This window comes from Ochlerotatus camptorhynchus, unplaced genomic scaffold, assembly GCF_037179485.1.
Source record: "Ochlerotatus camptorhynchus isolate MF236.1 unplaced genomic scaffold, CSIRO-AGI_Acam_v1.1 ptg000403l, whole genome shotgun sequence".
Lineage (NCBI taxonomy): Eukaryota > Metazoa > Arthropoda > Insecta > Diptera > Culicidae > Ochlerotatus > Ochlerotatus camptorhynchus.
In genome coordinates, this window is record NW_027040889.1 from 797907 (window position 1) to 814967 (window position 17061).

A 17061-nucleotide genomic window follows, 5' to 3' on the forward strand; every position below is an offset into this window, starting at 1 on the left:
ATTTTGCACTGTTCTTAAACTTAAAGCTCTTCCATAAACGACTTTCATGAACCGATATACTATTGGAAGAGGCTGACAGCCGTTTCTTCTTGGGATTATTTGAAGTGTTGCGAACTGTGGCAAGTTGAAACTTCGTATTCAAACTTTTACTATATACTAGTTATCTGTTACTATGTATTTTGTATGTACCGTTATGTATTTCCTGTATTTAATGCATTTTTTGTCTCCAAGATCACGCTTGATTTTCGTAGACAAAAATCAACATGTATCATGTAAAAGTCAGCGGCGCCGGTGGTTTAGTGGTAAGCATGATTGCCCCTCAATCCAAAAGGTCTGGGTTCAATCCCAGTCAGCGTCGCCAGGATTTTCTGCGGCATAAAATCTCTGATCACAGGAAGGACAGCCGTTGGTCCCCAGTCCATGAGTTGATGGGTCGATAGATAGGGTCTAGGTGTGAGAGCTGCCTTCCTGACCTGAGGTAGGGAAAACCAGATAGTCGGAAAACAAATAATGAAAAAAAGAAGATGGTAAATCCCGTAAAAAAACAAGAAAAGACCGTGAATGTCGATAACCAATTCATCCTCTCGACAGAGTTGGGCTTTATTAACTACTGTTCAGTAGTTTGGGCGCCGTTTTATAACAATTCCACGAATCGGCTTGAGTCTAATCAGGAGATTTGTTCGTTTTGCTCTTCGTTGGCTACCCTGAAGAGACCCTGTACCTCCCTAATTACGAAAGTCGATGTAACTTGTTGAACGTTTAACTTCTCAGTGTTCGCCGTGACGTCACTAAGGCTGTCTTCATCGCTGATCTCCGGTGTTTGGACATTGAATGTAGTCCACTTTTGCAACAGCTTAACATTAACATAAGACGAGTAAATTTGCGAACCCATTTTTTCTTTACCATCCCGACTTCTCGCACAATCTACGGTGCAAATAAACCAATGACTAGCCAGTGTGCAATTTTTAAAAGATGTTATAACTTTTTTGACTTCAAGGCTTGAGGAGGGCAAGGTTAGTCCTTCTGAAGTGAGCTTTTCCCTCTAAAAAATAAATAAATAAATAAATGAATCTATAATAAGATTCTAGACCATCACAAAATATCAAGATCCTTAGACTGAAAATAATGTTCAGGATTCAGTCATTTTGAAAGAATTTAAAAATCTAAAAAAACTCCAATGGAATTTTGAAGTGATTGTAGAAATATTCTAAAATTAACATCATAGTATTTCAGAAATAAATTTTTAATATGATATGGAAAGAACTCTAAGCGAGTATTGATTAGAACTCCAAGTCAATTGGATGAAAGAGTTTCAAGGCAATTGTAAAAAAAGCTTCAGATGAATTTTAAGGCGAGTTCTGAGTTGAATTTGTTGATTTTTCTGAGGAAAATATGAGAAAACAAAGATTATGTAAAACATTCCTAGTCCATTTCAATTGAAATTGCCAAAAAAAGTTCTTAGAAAAATTTGTAGAGATAAATGATAAAAATTTCAAGAAAATTATGATTTCCATATTCCATATCGGACTGGCAAAGCTTGAAACTTTGAATATTTCTAAGCTAATAATTACCTTCATTTAGCTTCATATTGCCAACCGCCCCTTAGTGACATTATCGTGATTGATTTGTGCATCGCTCTATTTACTTACATTGCAAATGCTTATCGATGTTCCTTCACGCATCAATTGAAAGTCCGACCACACCACACCAGTCGTATAGAAACGTAAAAGCTTGATCTGCCGCCCGAAGCTGATCGCCTGACCGAGCCTAATTAAAAGTGCACTGATTCAGTAAATAATTATGCCGACAAACAAACTCCCTTAGCTCTCATAAGCATATCACCCTCAGCAACACACCACTCGGAGGGCCTGGAAGCGATCGACATTCTTTCAGCTTCAAATGAGATGCAAAACATTTTTAATGAAAAGCTAGGTACCTCCTCCCCCATTCCCCCCCTCCCCCCAAAGTTGGTGTTATTGTTGAGAAAGATGCTACTGCGTTGCGCGTGCTCGCGCGTGCGCTCCGACTTCGAGTCTAAAAAGCATCAGTTTGGTTTTAGGGGGATGAAAAGATTTTCACGCCGATTAGTTTTCCCACAGCGCTATCTCCAACTGGACACAAACAAGCTAGCTGACAAACATTGGCTCACCGTGCGTCCACCGGAGGAGGGTGAGGGTCGGTTTGTTTACGTTTTCCATTCGCTCTGTTTGCCACCCTCCACCGTGGGAGAGTTCAGACTAAGTAAAACAATCGTACTACTACCTCCGACAGTAGAAAGTGCTGTTTTTATTAGGCTGCGTTCAGCGGGTGCACACGTTCCCCCTTATTTCCCTGGATGAAGCCGATACAATCGGAAGGGAACAACCAAGCAGAGTAGGAAAAAGGGAAATTCATGCTATGAGCCAATGCACGGGGTTATTTTGTGCTAGTTCTCTATCGGTTTATTTCGGTGTTAGTGCCTTTTTTATTTCTGCTTGCTTTATGTCACTGACTGGGTTCTAGGTTGGGGACAGACATAAGGAACTGGTATAGGTAGGTATTGTGGCTTTGACCGATGCCATGGAAACCATGCCGTCACGAAATGCAGTTTGGATGGATTTGTTTGTATGGTATGTTTGCTAAGAAATAGTTTCAACCATGTAAAATGTACGGGTGTATTTAACATTCCAGAAATTCGTTACCACACAGTTGTTATGGGAAGAATTCCCTATTTATGTGTTGCTCAAGCAAGTTTTGATTTAAAATGTTGATATATTATAAAGCTTAAACATGCCTTTATACAAAATGTGCCTTTATGGATGTATCCGACTATATTTTGTCAGTTTAACTCCATTTGCGTGACTGCAAAGTTTTGACTTTTGATTTTTACATTTGAAGTAATATCATAACAAGTCTAGTGAGTTTTTTTTCCTTGATTTGTTTTCCGTCGATCTTGTTTTCCGTGCTGAGCATCAATGCTACCGACGCTGAGGAGGCAGCTCCTAAACCTGGGCCCTACCTATCGACCAATCACCTCATGAACCGGGGACCAACGGCTTTACTTCCCTTCCGAAGGAAGGCGTGATCAGAGATGTTATGCCTCAGAACATCCCGGTGGCGCCGACTGGGACTGAACCCAGGCCTGCTAGGGTGAGAGGCAATTACGCTTACCACTACACCACCGGCACCGCTAATCGTTTTTATTGATATGCTTTTATTGGCTTGTTTTAAATATAAATAATCCCAATGGATTAGCCAAACATTTTAAGTTATTGAATACTAAATTCTGTTAAGGGTCTTCCAAACCTTTATTTTGACCATGTACAAATTATTAAGGGCGGAACAAATGAATACTTTACTTAAGTCACACATTCTAACTTGGTGAATTTTATGATCAAATTTAAAAAAAATAAAACTTGAAATAAGGAGTTAGTACTTTCCTCCCTTTTGCATTATGTTTTATTAAAGTGGCATGCTTCTCAAACGTGGTATCCAAAAGCAAACAAATCTCCGAATTTTTAAATATGTTGGTAGTTTTAGAAACATGAAAATTTGCCAAACTGCAAGACTGTATCAAACATCAGAAGACTTTAAATTCAGAAAACTATTTCAACTTCATGATTTGCAAATGAATTTTAAATTTCAGAGCTCTTTGGGGCTGGCCTTAAACTTTTCCTGTCCTTACACCTTAATCACTACCCTCCCCCCACCCCTAAACTCATCCTAATGGTTGTGGAAATTTCCAAAGTTACATAATCCAAATTTTTCCAAAGCCTATGATGAAAGCAAATTATCTGAATGATTCACTGGATTGCAATATGGAAAGTTAGAGATTGGAATTTTAATTTGGAATATGAAATACTTAATTTTCAGTGTTGGAAAAGTTCGCGATATTTCACGAGGTTCTCCAAGGGAAAAGTTCGCGAGTCATAGTGATTTTTTGTGAACTTTTCCATCACTGAACATTCGCTCGCCTTGTTGCAACCCACATCACCCACAATAGAATTTAGTAATGATCGCAGTGATAAATATACCCAACACGGAAAAAAAAAACTAAATGATTTTGGGGATTTTGACGAAACTAGATTCGTATACAGAACGCATTTATTTTATTGCAGAAAACAACGAATGAATTCGTGGTACAAACAATCGCATTCGTTGTATAAACTAAATTTTATTTTCAGTGCACTTAGGGCAGAAATTCCAATGATGTGTCAAATGTAAATTTTCAAAGTTTTGGCTATGTACGAAATAGTTGACGATATGATTTTTTTTTATACAATTAATTTTCTAATAATTATCACTCAGAGAAAAACATTTTGATTTAATATCCTGCCATAAATTCATTGTTCCTTGAGTGAGTGAGACAGATCTTATGACTCTAAAATATCTCAATCATGAAGCAAGATATAATTGATCATTGATCAGTTAGGCAAATTTTGAAATTTTTGCTTCCTAGTGCCAAACGGAAATTATTTAGTTAATAATTGAATGTGCACAATAAGGAAATTACTACGAGATAAGCAAACTTTTTGTTCGTGTTTATTTATTTCTTACTATTAACCATATTGCTAAAATTAAGAATTAGGGTAGAGCGCTACTTCGTCGTAATCGCCCATTTCCGTTCTATCGATCAGAAAAGATCAATAATATCAATGATTCCACCGTACACAAAGCAATAATAGGTTTGTTCCGATGCGTTAGCTCATTAGCTACAACATGAATCCTGTTAGAGCGCATTGTATGAATATTTACGCTCATTGTTCTCAAAACAAAAGAAGCGCTCCTAGCGAATCCCCTTTTTCTACGTTTATCCGTAGGACGAAGAAAATCTAATGGCGTTTTAATGCGTTAGGACGGAATTGAAACTCATAGAACGAATTTAGAATCAAGAAGCAGTATTAGATTTTAAACAATATCTCAACAATTTGTGACTCTTTATCAAATCTAACGGTACATATGGAAAGGTGAATAAATTTAGAAGTCATCTTTGACAGAAATATTCCATTTTCAGTTTAAACTCGTGCATAAAAGAGAGGTAAAGTGCGCGTTGTGCTTAGTAGGACGGAAATTAGATCAAAAACCCTATGCTTGTATATCATTTTCTCAGCTATAACTTTTCCCACGACCACTTTTCGATTAAACATAAGGAACCAATGTTATTAATGATTCAGAACACTGATCATGTTCAATTTACGGCTCAGCTGGCAACATAAGATTTTTTTTTTATCTAGTTCGTTTATTTGGAAGGCTCAATCGCGTTAGCTTTACGGAGCCGATAGTTCATTGTTCTTTGTTTGTAACAAAATTCTCTTAATTCTATGTCTAGTAGGAGTTGGGCCGAATACTCGCGGCTTACTCGAGGTTAGAGAGGTAACACATAAGGATTGTTCAATAAAGAAAGGGGACACCTGTTTATCAATGAAAAATTGTGAATTTTCGCTCAGTGTGTAAAAACATTGTTTATTTTGGCAACACACCGGAAAATAAAAGAATAAAGTGAGAAGTTCCGAATAATGGGTCTGATCAGCTTATCAACTCGCCGATTAATTCTGCACAAATGGTTTTCCGAAAAGTTCTCGTTTCGAGAATTGACAAAAAGCGTGAAGTGCAGTAAATCTACAGTGTTCAAGATTGTTAAGAAGTTTGGAGAAACGTGTTCTCTTGAAGATTTACCGAATTTTGGGAGCAAAAAAGGGGCATCGGACCAGAAAAAGGAACTGGCGGCAGTACGCCTTTTGAAATCGCATAAACCGTGTTCCGTCCGTGAAATTGCCAAAAAATTGGTCAATGCAGAATCTCAAAAAACGTAACAATATCAGAACCTACAAAAAGCAAAAAGCACCCAAAAGGACGGATTCACAGAAAACTTCTTCGAAAATACGGTCACGGAACATGTATGACGTTCTCCTTCAAAAGCCGAACCGGTGCATTTTGATGGACGACGAGCCGGACGTCAAATTGGATACCAGTACACTTCCCGAGCCACAATTTTTCAACGCTGAGCAGAGAACAGATGTGCCTGATGATGTGCCTTACATTCGAACCGAAAAATTTTGAAAAAAGGTTTTGGTGTGGCAAGCCAGTTGCTCCTGTGGCTTGAAGAGTTCTTCGTATTTCACAACGGGCAGAATCAATGGTGAAAATTACTGAAAATGAAGAATGCACCAAAAAACGGCTTCTACCCATCTACCGAAAGCATACGGATCATCCATTGTTTTGGCTACATCTGGCATCTGCTCACTATGCTTCTGCTACGTTGGAGATGCTCAAGAAGGAAAAAGTCGATTTTGTCGAAAAATCCCAAAATCCCCCAAACTGCGCCCTATAAAAATTTGGGGCTAACTTTTTTGGTCTGCGGCACAACAAAAAGTTAAGAAGAAAGTAAACATTTCATTAAGGAACAGTCCTTAGGTGTTCCTGGCCTAACAGCTTTTGACTTCAAATGATGATTATTTCTAGAATCTCAAGGCTCGTCCACGCAAACCAACCTCTTCATCGGGTAGGAAAAGACATCCCTTTCCGATGGTTATGTTGGTGTGCGTCTGCGTTCCTAGAAATCATCGATAGAAGTCATTGCTTACAAAAGCTGTTACGCCCTAATTCCAGCTCTATCTAGATATCTTATTTTAATTATTAGCTATTTCACATGACTTTTGATTGAAAAACAATCTGCAGCAAAATAATAGCTGAGATAAATTACTACAAGGGAATAATCAAACTTTTCATCGGAGGAATTTGTTTCTCTATTAAAGTGTAGAGGAATTTGGAAAATGGCAGAAGACAATGAACAAACCAGTGATGGAAAAGTTCGCGAAAACTCACTATGACTCGCGAACTTTTCCCATGGTGAACTTCGTGAAATATCACGAACTTTTCCAACACTGGAACAAACAATTTGGTTTTCCTATATAGTAAGTAGCATTAACTCTTCGACTACCACACCTAAATCACACTTTTCACTATTTTTGCAATATCTTCGGTAAATTTTCATGTATTTTTGATGTTGTTATCTTGTTGGAAAGGGTATTAATTTTCCTTTTTGATGGTTTGATTGAGCATAGCACAAAATGACGAGTTTGATAGTTAATCAATCTTTTGGTTTTTCAGTTTTTGTCGAGTCGGTAGACATGTCGTTTCAGCAAGTTGAAGATGATCGGTTTGTCCTTTTATATTTTTTCCTGAAAGCCTATAAGAGTATCTAATAGAATGCACCATGCACACATTTTTAATTGCCCTACAATAATGACCTTCCGAAAATTTTGTTATAATGTGGTAATCCTGATTTTATGAAGCTATGACACAATCAGGGAGCGTGAATAACAATCTAATGAAAATATTAGGATGTGACCTATGCAACGGTATTAAAACATTTGAAAACGGATAAATAGCGACTGAGATACATCATTTTGAAAAAAATTGTCGACTCCATTTTCAGTGTGGTGCCCGAAGAGTTAAAAACCGTTTGATGTGCGCACAGTCAGTTTCTATACAAATGAGTTCTAGTATTGGGAGGTTAATCATGATCTGATTCAGAACCATTTAGAATTTGACATCAGTCTATTGATCATGTTTCTACATATCAAAAGAAAACTTCACACTTAGTTTTGTTTACTGATTTTTTAACTGAGATTCAGCGAAACATTTCCCGAGACTCAGCTGGCACTTGGTGGTGCCAACATTTCCGTAACAATACTAAGTGAATATGTGTATATTGTGCATAATACTTTTTATCTTTCTAACATTCTTCAATGGTTTGTTCTAATACGTTATCACTTTACAGCTTCAAACAAGGTTGAAACAATATTTTGTGTCACCTCTTTTACAAAAGATCAATTAGTCACATAATCTGAACACCTATCAACTACTAAATAAAATTTATGCAATATTTTAAACGACCATTCCAAAATTTGTTTTAATCTGTATTGAAGGAAATGTAACAGTTGGCCTGCCCTTCTTTTTACAGCAATAAAAATGTGTATTGACTGGTTAAATAATAACACAAACATAAATCTCGAGTGGCATGTGAAGCCAAACGTAAACAATGTCTTTGAACGTCGATTGCTCACGAATCAAAACACACCCAAGCAAAATAATTATACACACCAAATTTAAGTTTCAAATATAAGTGTTTGAGCCACTTTTTTTTTGTAATGACTGTTATACCGTATTGTGTTTGTACGTATTTTGTATATACCACCAACGTGGCAGGTCGGTAGAATATTCGGTCACCTTTAATTTAATCTAATACTGATCACAACGCAGTAAAAAAGAATCCTATCGTCCGCAATCAACAAGTTAAACGGATTGCTAGATCATGATCAGCAAACCAATGCTTTACTGAAACACATTCTAACGATTTTACTTTTGATTTACTATCAAATGTGATGAACTAGCCTACCTACGGCTAAAAAACACAAAAGTAAAGACAAAAAAAAAATCTAACGATATTTTTTACCAAAAAATCGGCCTGCTGGACACCCAGCAAAGCGTGACCAAACTGTTGGCGTCACAGTCGCAAGTATATTTGCATTCATACCCACACACATACACACCGGAGTAGGAGGACGAGATAAACAAAACTACAAATAAATAAAATTATTAAGGTAAGGTCACTGATTATATTTAATAAATTATACGTGCAAAAGAGCCTGGTCATTTTGTCTCTATTATATGTGTATTTGTATCAACGATATTTGAGCTGCCAAATGTCAGAATCTTGGAATGTTTAAAAAAATCAGCAGTGAAATATTGCTAAAATTTTTACTCATATTCAGTAACATGTTGTCATTTTGACAGTAGTTGGAATTGCTAGAAGATTCAGCAGCATTATGCCACAGAAAAGTCTTCTAAACTTTCATCAAGTCGAAAATCATGAAAGTTCTTATCCTCGAAAAATCGAAGTTTAAAGTCATTGTTTACATTTGGCACATAGACTCTTTTCACAGATTTGGTTACATAAGGGATCTTCCACCTTCAAACACAAAATTAAAAAACATTCTGTAAAACATCAAGAACTCCATTCCATGATTGACATTACAATGCAAATTTCCTTCGAAAAGCAATGTCATATCATCCATTGCTCCCTGGCATCATTACAGTTTGCCACAATGCACTTAAAAATGTCACCATCCGAGTGCCATATCGTACCTACTTGCTGTCTAGATAGGAACGTTGCAAATTCCACAGCGTGACTTCCACTCCCTCATTCTTCTGTGATAAGCCTTCTGCATGGCGAGAGGTTCCACTCTCCAAAGCTTATCTATTTACTCCTAACTTGGCACATCATCCACCTGATAAAGAAACCCGATATGCGCTTCCACCTTGCGGCTTCGTATTTCAATAGGATTGCAATACACTTAGAGTAGACTTACCCCGAAATGCTCTCGTCTTCAGTGTGCTCACAGACACGCACGTCACAGATTGTGTTAATCCAACCTTTTTTTTTCTTTTCCACTGTCCCAATTGCTACTTATCGCACTTTTGATGTTCACTTTTTACTCATTCACTTGTGTGGGCTGTCTCAATTTGTTCTCATCCAGTGGGCTCACTTGAATTCAGTAATAACTACCTTTTTTGTCTTAATCAAAAATGAACTGGTTTTTTTTTTTTTTTTGAATGGGTAGGACCAATAAACAATACTTAGGCTGGCAGTGCTCTGTTAGAAGAAGAAGAAAAATTCAATACTTTAAGGTTTACGGTTCTGTTGTTTTGGTTTCTTCACGTGACGACGGTTGTCGCGAAATTTGCCTCGAAGTCATAAAACGGTTTGTTGAATTTTGTGACCACCAGTACCACCAATCGATTTTCGTCTTATTTTGTATTATTTTCTGTGTTTCAAATTTCGTCAGTTCAACCAAGATTGAGGTTTCTAGTTGTCACACCTTTATCCACACAACTTTTCTGAATTTTCCACACTTTTGATCACACTTTCCGTTGCCCGGCTTATGAGAAAAGAAACGGTGCACTGTTTTCTGTTTGCGATCTATCTACTTAGCACCGACAGCACCGAGTAATCAATCGCCACCAATCGGCCGTGTAGTCATGGAGAGACACAATACCACATTGGCCGCCAATGACTCAACCAACCGCCGGATTGATTGTTCAATGCTTCCACTCCGAGCGCGGGCAATATGTACCTGGGTTCGATACTCGCGCGGTCCCTGTAGTGTTGCAGTGTGGAGTTCTTTTTATAAGGCTTTCGGCAGGTGAATATTCTAAACTGTAGAATCAGAAGAAAGAAACACAACTCCAACACGATTGTGCACTGAGCCGAGAATGGGATGGAATCGTGGTCCGAATGGAAAGCGTCCAGCCAGTCCGAGCATACGAGAGCGACTGATTAGCGGTGGCGGAATGAGACAGAATAAAAACCTGATCGAACCCATAGAGGATTCGATAGGGTTTTGCACGGTTTGCCGCCCGCGAGATTGCCGCGCGCGGAATTGTGGTGGACGATTCGCGAAACGCGCGCTCCGGAGAGAGAGAGAGAAGAGAGAGTTCAGAGAGAGTCAGATAAGGGGAGAGGGAGAGTTATTCGCAAATGCTCGGCGGGTTGTTCCGGTGCTCTTTGAAAGCGCTTGGTTAGTGGTATACTGGGTGGTGAATGAAAATTAAAAAATATATACTAGACTTTTTATAAAAATGTGTTGCGTTAATTTATATCCTCAATCATGTTTCTCATTCTTTTGTCAAAGGATATGTGTAGAATACACATTACAATACTCCCATTTGATAGGCACATAACGTACTAATTGCATATATCTGCTTATCACTTAAGTGAGCTTGACTGAAGTCTTGTGTAGTACTTTGAAAGAGGAATCACTTTTAAACTAAACCAAAAACTGTTCCAAATAACAAAACACACATCGGAGCAGTTCAGTTGTTATCCCTAGCCCTATCAATAATTCACAAAAGTATCAAGTGTTAGTTGCTATATTAACAGTGCTGTGGTTGTGGGTAGTCGAGGGTAGTCGACGACTACTTAGCTCCAAACTGAAAAAAAAAGTTTACAAAATAGGTAGTGGAAATGGATGAAATGTCGGCCTTAATGTCCCTAAATTTGGGCCCATACATTAATTCAGCAATAGACTAAATTTTCAATAGTGACCAAAAATATCGTTTGGTACCGTCCCAATGACACGTTCATATAGATACAATTGATAAATAGTAGATTTTTAGCGATGGGCCCAATATTAGATCCATAGGCCATCATTACAGCCATTTTCCCTATAATGCAACAAAAAATAACTAGCGTTTCTGATATTCATGTTTAGGTGGATATTGAAAAATTTATCTTCCATTTAATTCCACTTAATTAATTTTGGTATCCATGACAGATACGTATTTCAACTACAATGTGCAGTCTTCATCAGTGTCATTCCCACTAAAGAACTTTTTTAAATCGAACCCCCTTCAGTACTACTCCCTAGGTATCCAAAGTCCTGTCATGGATACCAAAATTAATTAAGTGGAATTAAATGGAAGATTACCTTTTTTGCTGTTTTATTTAAGCATTCCGCTAACAGAGCGATTTCATTACTTCATTATGATGGCAAACAAGCCATTGGGATTTTCCTTATTAGAGAGTTGTATAGATTTTTCTCCTTAAATTTACTCAAATCTTTGGTTTTTATTAGTTAGGTAGGTTCCGATTTAACACATTGTAGTTTCATTTTTATACCTGTGATCTTGACTTTTTTACCTAGGGATGAGTACTTAAGGGGGTTAGATTTTAATAAGTTCTTTAGTGGGAATGACACTGATGAAGAGTGCACATTGTAGTCGAAACACATTGAAAAATTGGTAAAATTAAATTGACAAGCGCCCCTGGTAGACAAGTTCTGCGAAAAATTTTCAAAATCGTTAAATTTGAAACGACATACAAATTCAGGGAAAATATTATAGAGGTAATATCTGGAATGGTTTGCACCGCTGGTAAGTATGTTTAAAATAATTAAAGTTAATTAAATTAAATAATTAAAGATCTTTTATTAAAAACAAATTAAAATTTAAAATTTGAAATAGTGCTCCTGATATACCTCAATAATCAGGGTTAAAAAAAATGTTAAATTTGAAATGATTTGCACCCCGGGAAAACATGATCAGGGAGACATTTAAAAAAATTATAAATTTTAAAAGACAAGTTTACGGAAAATTTTAAATCGAATCAAAATTAAATTTTTTTTCACTCCTGGTAAACATGATGTAGGAATAAATTATTAATAATGTTAAAATTTAAACAGTTGCGCCCCTGGTAAATATGATGAGGGAAAAAATGTAGAATGCTAACGCCTCTGGTAAACCATTTCAGGTTAAAATTGAAAAAAAATCTTTAAATTTTAAGTGACTGGCGCTCCTGATGGTCAGTGAAAAAAAAAACAGTTAATTTTAGTTTAAATGGCTACCGTTTCTGGTAGACAAGTCCAGGAGAAAAATGTTACATTTAAAATGGCTAGCGCACGTCTGATAAACATTTTCAGGGAAAAAATGATCATAATCGTAAAATTTGAAGTGGATAGTGTCCCTTATATACACGTTCAGGAAGAAAGGAGGAAGGCACTAATCGGGTTTATGATCTCCAGAGATACCCTCCCCAACAGGGGAGTTTGGTAAAGGAGATGATCAAACCTATTCGTGCCTTTCTCAAAATTGACCTTTGCTCGCTTTCTACTTTCTATATACATTTTTCACACTGCCGTCTTCCAACGGAACTATTAACTCTATACATTTAGCTCCTTTTTTTTTTTTTTTAACTCTTTATTTGTTCCAAATTCAAAATAAATTAAATTACATTTCATTTTTAACCCAGGTGCTCCAGTTACTACAGTAACTTACCAGCCTTAATTGTTATGATATATATCTAAGTGTTTTTACATTGTTCATGTCTTGGCAATTCAGTATTTTAAACAGGTTTTTTAAACCTGCATGTCAGTATAACAATTGATAGCTTAAAACTAAATAACTAAAACTAAATCTTATCTAAGTATAAAGGGAATTAATCGTTGCAATTGAGGATTGTAACGATTTTTGCCGGAAATTATTAATTATTTTGTTGGACATTTGTGCTAAAGTCTCAACATTCGAAATTCTATGTACTTCGGTAGTACTGTACCAGGGAGGCAACTTCAAAATCATCTTCAGAATTTTGTTCTGAATCCTTTGAAGTGCTTTTTTCCTGGTAGTGCAACAACTAGACCATATTGGCACAGCGTAAAGCATGGCCGGTCTAAAAACTTGTTTAAATATTAGAAGTTTATTCGTCAGGCAAAGTTTGGATTTCCTGTTTATAAGAGGAAACAAACATTTTATATATTTGTTACATTTGGCTTGAATGCCCTCAATGTGATCTTTAAAAGTAATTTTTGGTCAAGAACTAATCCAAGATATTTCACTTGGTTTGACCAGGAAATTGGAACTCCGTTCATAGTGACTATGTGACTACTACTAGGTTTCAAAAAGGAAGCCCTAGGCTTATGTGGAAATATTATAAGTTGAGTTTTGGAAGCGTTGGGAGAAATCTTCCATTTTTGTTAATAAGAAGAGAAAATATCTAAACTTTTCTGAAGTCTGCTGCAAATAACACGAAAACTTCTTCCTTTAGCGGAAATGCCTGTGTCATCAGCGAACAAAGATTTGTGGCAACCCTGAGGCAAATCAGGGAGGTCCGAAGTGAAAATGTTATACAATATAGGCCCAAGAATGCTACCCTGAGGAACTCCTGCTCTAACAGGTAGTCGATTAGATTTGGAATTTTGATAATTTACCTGCAGAGTTCTGTCAGTTAAATAATTTTGAACTAATTTCATAATGTAAAGTGGAAAATTAAACTTTTTCAATTTAGCAATCAAACCTTCATGCCAAACACTGTCGAATGCTTTTTCTATGTCTAGAAGAGCAACTCCAGTTGAGTGGCCTTCCGATTTGTTTGAACGAATTAAATTGGTAACTCTTAAGAGTTGATGAGTAGTTGAATGCCCATGGCGAAATCCAAACTGCTCATCTGCAAAAATTGAGTTCGTATTGATGTGAAGCATCATTCTATTCAAAATTATTTTTTCAAAAAGTTTACTTATTGAAGAAAGCAAACTTATTGGACGGTAGCTAGAAGCTTCAGCTGGATTTTTATCCGGCTTCAAAATTGGAACAACTTTTGCATTTTTCCATTTATCAGGAAAGTATGCCAAATGGAAACATCTGTTAAATAATTTTACCAAGAAAGACAAGGTACTCTCTGGGAGTTTTTTGATGAGGATATAGAAAATTCCATCATCACCTGGAGCTTTCATATTTTTGAAATTTTTTAGTTATAGACCTTACTTCGTCCAAATCAGTCCCCCAGGAATCATCAAAAATATTTTCCCGAGAGAAAATATTCAGAAAATCCCGAGCAACCTGATTCTCAATAGGACTAGTAAGACCCAAACTGAAATTATGGGAACTCTCGAATTGCTTAGCAAGTTTCTGAGCTTTTTCCAAATTTGTGATCAAAATTTTACCACCTTCTTTAAGCGCTGGAATAGGCTTTTGAGGTTTTTTCAAAATTTTTGTGAGTTTCCAAAAGGGTTTGGAACTCGGGTCTAATTTAGAAATATTATTTTCAAAAGTTTTGTTCCTCAGGGCAGAGAATCGCTTTTTAATTTGTTTTTGCAAATCCCGCCAGATAACCTTCATGGCAGGATCGCGTGTTCTTTGAAATTGTCTCCTACGGACATTTTTAAGACGGATCAAGAGCTGAAGATCATCGTCTATTATAATTGAATCGAATTTAACCTCGCATTTTGGTACTGAGGCAGCTCTTGCTTCAACTATAGAAGTAGTCAGAGATTCAAGGGCATAATTAATTTCATCTTTGGTTTGCAAAGGAATGTTTGGATCGAAGTTATATTCCATAAATGTTCGATATTGCTCCCAATCAGCCCTATGGTAATTGAAAGTAAAGCTGTTGGGATTAGAAATTATTTCTTGGGATATTTCAAAAGTTACTGGAAGGTGATCAGAACCGAAGTCAGCATGGGTAACCAATTGGCTACAAAGATGACATGAATCAGTTAAGACCAAATCAATAGTTGAGGGATTTCTTGCAGAAGAAAAGCATGTTGGGCTGTTTGGATATTGAATAGTGTAATAACCTGCAGAACAATCATCAAACAGAATATTACCATTGGAATTGCTTTGAGCATTATTCCATGAGCGGTGTTTTGCATTAAAATCACCAATAATGAAGAATTTAGACCTATGACGGGTAAGTTTCTGGAGGTCACCCTTGAGAAAATTCTTTTGCTGGCCTACGCATTGGAATGGCAAATAGGCAGCTATAAACGTAAGTTGTCCAAATTTTGTTTCAACAGAAACTCCCAAAGTTTCAAAAACTTTGGTTTCAAATGAAGAAAGAATTTTATGCTTGATTCGTCTATGAATAATGATGGCAACGCCACCACAGGGTCCATCAAGACGATCATTTCTATAAATCAAGTAATTTGCGTCCTTCTTAACCTTATGGTCAGGTTTAAGGAACGTTTCAGTTATAACGGCAATATGCACGTTATGAACTCTCAAAAAATTAAATAGCTCGTCTTCATTATCTTTAAGAGATCGAGCATTCCAATTTAAAATGTTTAATGTTTTAAAATCCATTACTGAATTTTAAAGTCATGACAATATTATTAGCAAATTTTACTCCAGTTTGAATAGCATCAAACATGGAGTTAGATTTAAGCATATCAGAAATCATGTCCATTAATGAATTCTGTAAAAATTCCATTTTAGGAGCAGTAATGCTTCCTAAGTCAAAATTGTCAAAATTTCCGTTAGAACGTTGGTTAGTATTTTGATTTCTACCCGCTGCAATAGCAGCATAGGTAGCTCCATTAACTCGCTGAACATTGTTAGCAGCGAGGGGAGTAGGTACAGATGAAACATTTGAAGCAGGGATGATATTTGTACCTACGGGTACGAATGTAGAATTTGTTCCTCGCTGACCGTTGTTAACAGCAAAGGAATTTGTACCTGATCGGAAACGTGGAGCGTTTCCTACCTGTCGGTTAGAACGAGATTGTAGGATCGCTTTGCGAGTCTTACATTCCCAAAAATTGGATTTGTGGTTTTCACCACAATTTGAACATTTAAATTTCTTAGGGTCTTCCTTCACAGGACAGTCGTCCTTTGCGTGAGAGGAATCACCACAATTCATGCATTTAGCTGGCATGTAGCAATTTTTAGTTCCGTGACCCCATCCCTGGCACTTACGGCACTGAGTGAGGTTTTGGAAATTTCCTCCAGTCTTCCTGAAGTGTTCCCACTTCACTCGGACATGGAGCATAAGGCTAGCTTTTTCTAAGGCCTTAAGGTTGTTTAGTTCACTAGACTTGAAGTGAACTAAATAAAAATCATTAGAAATCCCGTTGCGCGAATCGCCAGGACGGGATTTCATTTTCATTTTGATTACTTGGAGTGGCACAACTCCAAGTAATTTTGCCAGTTCATCTTTGATCTGATCCAGGGATTCACCACTGGGCAGTCCTTTCATGACAACCTTGAACACACGTTCAGTTTTGGTGTCGTAGGTAAAAAATTTGTGCTTCTTCTCAGTAAGATACTTGAGAAGACATTTAAATCCGTCCAAGGTTTCAGCCAATACACGGCATTCACCCCGACGTCCAATTTGTAGTGAAAACTTAACTTTCACGAAATTCAAAAGTTCCATGCGAAGAGCATGGAAATCGGTAGTGGTTATCACAATAGGGGGAATCTTTTCCTTCTTGGCATTAAGCCGGGAAAGTTTACTAGAATTTTTCTTGGATGATGGATCATTCTCATCATCCGTGAGCAAATCAAATTGATTACTCAAATTAATTTCATCAGAAGGGGGGTCAAGAGTTTGCCCCTTTCTTTTGCGTTTAGGCGCCATGACGGCAGTAAATTTTTATCCAAATCGACTTCCAAGCAGATTACTATAAGAATCTGAAGGATCGAAGAGGAATTTTCCAAATCGATATCCAAGAAGGATTACCTCGGGTAGGGTCCAAACAAGGATCGAAGAGGAATAAGAGGAGTTGAACAAGGTAGAAATTTTTTACAGGT

The 17061-nt window shown here is 36.9% G+C and overlaps 1 protein-coding gene across 5 annotated transcripts in view; it reads right to left on the reverse strand.

Annotated features, from left to right (window-relative positions):
* Mmp1 (Matrix metalloproteinase 1) overlaps window positions 1-10328 on the reverse strand; it is a 129056-nt gene extending 118728 nt beyond the window's left edge. For 3 of the 5 annotated variants that reach the window (XM_065233515.1, XM_065233511.1, XM_065233516.1), the window contains exon 1: window positions 9354-10328. The gene's annotated coding sequence lies outside the window, so the exon portion shown is untranslated. The remainder of the gene's footprint in view (window positions 1-9353) is intronic. The other 2 variants (XM_065233513.1, XM_065233512.1) reach the window with 2 other exon arrangements.
* Window positions 10329-17061: the final 6733 nt, after the last annotated feature.